Source organism: Mandrillus leucophaeus, unplaced genomic scaffold (assembly GCF_000951045.1).
Source record: "Mandrillus leucophaeus isolate KB7577 unplaced genomic scaffold, Mleu.le_1.0 Scaffold494, whole genome shotgun sequence".
In the NCBI taxonomy this organism is placed as follows: domain Eukaryota; kingdom Metazoa; phylum Chordata; class Mammalia; order Primates; family Cercopithecidae; genus Mandrillus; species Mandrillus leucophaeus.
In genome coordinates, this window is record NW_012105298.1 from 380,972 (window position 1) to 383,698 (window position 2,727).

The 2,727-nt window shown below is 36.0% G+C and overlaps 1 protein-coding gene across 2 annotated transcripts in view; it reads right to left on the reverse strand.

Annotated features, from left to right (window-relative positions):
- Window positions 1-2,727, reverse strand: part of E2F5 (E2F transcription factor 5, p130-binding) — a 56,912-nt gene that overhangs the window by 31,455 nt on the left and 22,730 nt on the right. The window contains exon 1 of one of the 2 annotated variants that reach the window (XM_011995645.1): window positions 1,565-1,685. The exons of the other annotated variant lie outside the window; for it this stretch is intronic. The gene's annotated coding sequence lies outside the window, so the exon portion shown is untranslated. Of the gene's footprint in view, window positions 1-1,564; window positions 1,686-2,727 lie in introns of those variants that run through there. 2 annotated transcript variants of the gene reach the window in all.

The following is a 2,727-nucleotide window of genomic DNA, read 5'->3' on the forward strand; positions in this document are numbered from 1 at the left end:
TAAAAATTGTTGACAGTAGTTCTCCGTGAGTGGTTGTATACTGGGCAAGTTTTACTCTAGACTATATTAACCTTTTCCCAAGCTTTCTACTATTTGTATGTTACTTCAGTAATTGCATTTAAGGTTGGAAAAGGAACATCAGAAAATATATCCTCACTTTCACAAAAATATTAAGATGTAAAAGGAAACTTATGGACTCTTAATTGAGAACAATCAGTCTTCACTGGCAAAATTAAAACAATGATTTATTTAGGAAGAGATGGAGCAAGATGGCAGAGTAGGACTCTTCAGCAACTTTCCCCAGCAGAAACATCAATTTGAACAAGTATCCATGCTATAACATACCTTCACAAGAGCTAAGTAAGCCATGTGAGAGATTATACTATCTGGATGCAGCACAATATTAAGAAAAGTCACATTGAAGAGGGTAAGAAGGGAAGTTTTATATTACCCCATCATCCTTCCCTCAACCCTAGGAAGCATGGCAAGGAGAGAAACACCATCCCTTTAGCACCAATGCTAGGATTGCCAAAGTAAAACCCAACACTGGTGAGACCACCACAACCCCCTGTTCCAGGCTAGTACCCATGGACTGAAGCTCTAGACCCAGCCTGGTGCCAAGCAGGATCACACAGCCCCAGGCTTCAGGCTTTCATGGCAAACTCAATTTCTGGGCTGCACCAATGCCAGGCTGATGTCAGCAGTCCAGGGCTCTGGACATCTCACAACACCAGGGATATCTCAGTGAACTTTGGCTTCAGATGTGCACCACTCCTGTGCTGGCCACATCTGCCCCAAGCTTCTGGCCTGCCTCAGTGCTCAAAGTGCTGAAAGAAACCCTGCCAGCCAAGAATACCAAACCCAACAAAGCTGTCCTTCAGAAATGAAGAAGAGATAAAGCCTGTTCCAGAAAAACAGAAGATGAGGGAATTAATGACTACCAGAACTGTTTTACAGGAAATGGTAAAGGGAGGTCTTCAAGCTCAAAAAAAAAAAAAAAAAAATCAAGCTCAAAAAAAAAAAAAAAAAAAGGATGCTAAGGAGTAACACAAAACAATCTCAAAGTCTAAAACTCACTGTTAAAAGTAAGTACACTGACTAAAGATATAAGCAATTTATGCAGCATCATCACAGAATTAAAGTATTCTGGATTTTGTATAAAAGTTAAAAGACAAAACTATTAAAAATCATAATAGCCACAATAACTTGTTAAGCAATAGACAATATAAAAAGATAAAACTTGTGACATCAAATATTCAAAATGTGAGGAGGGGACTGGAATAAAAGCGTAGAGGCTTTTTTGTTGTTAAGGTTTTTTTGTTTGTTTTTGTTTTTATGTGATCAAAGTTGTTATCAGCTTAAAATACCCCATTGTAAGATATTTTTTTGTAAGCCTCATGGTAACAACAAAACAAAAACCTATAGCAGATACATAAAAAGGCAAGGAATCAAAACATACCACTAGACAACAACATAATTTAGCCACAAAAGAAGACAGAGGTAAAGGAAGAAAATGTCTACAAAACAACTATAAAACAACAAAATGACAGTATTAACTCCTTACATATAAATGATAACCTTGAATGTAAGTGTTAATTAAGTTCTCCAATAAAAAGGCAAAGTAGTTAAATGGATTTTTTAAAAAAGACTCAACTTTATGCTGCCTATAAGAGGCCTGCTTCACCTGTAAGGACACAGACCGAAAATGAAGGAATGGAACAATATACTCCATGCAAATAGAAACCAAAAGAAAGCAGGTGTGGCTATACATATATCAGATTAAATAGATTTTAAGTCAAAAACTATAAAAAGATACAAAGGTCACTATCTAATAATAAAACGGTCAATTCAGCAACAGGAGATACAACAATTGTAAATATGTGTGAACCCAATATTGCAGCACCTAAATATATAAAGAAAGCATCAATCTGAATGGAGAAATAAACAGTAATAATAGTAGGGGATTTCAACAGCCCACTTCCAATAATGGAAAGATCAAAAAGAAAGTCAATAAGAAAATATCAAACATAAACTATACTCCAGATCAAATGAACCTAACATCCATCCAACAGTAGTAGAATACACATTCTTCTCAACTGCACATGGAACATTCTCCAGGTTAGATTATATATGAGGCCAAAAAACCAATCATAACAAATTCTAAAAGACTGAGATAATTACAAGTATCTTTTCTGACCACAATCATTAACAAGAGAAACTACAGAATATTCACAAATACATGGAAATTTAAAAACAACATGCTCTTAAACAACTAATGAGTCAATGAAAAAATATAAAGGGAAATTGAAAAATAACAAATGAAAATGGAAACGATATAACAAAATCTATGAAATACAGCAAAAGCAGTTCTTACAGGGTTTTTTTTTTTTAATGCTTGGATTGTCAGAGAAAACTAAGAGGGAATTTTTAATATATACATATATACTTTAAGTTCTGGGGTACATGTGCAGAACGTGCAGTTTTGTTACATAGGTATACACGTGCCATGGTGGTTTGCTGCAACCATCAACCTGCACCTACATTACATATTTCTCTTAATGCTATCCCTCCCGTAGCCCCCCATCCCCCAACAGGCCCCAGTGTGTAATGTTCCCCTCCCTGTGTCCATGTGTTCTCCTTGTTCAGCTCCCACTTGTGAGTGAGAACATGTGGTGTTTGGTTTTCTGTTCTTGTGATAATTTGCTGAGAATGATGGTTTCCAGCTTC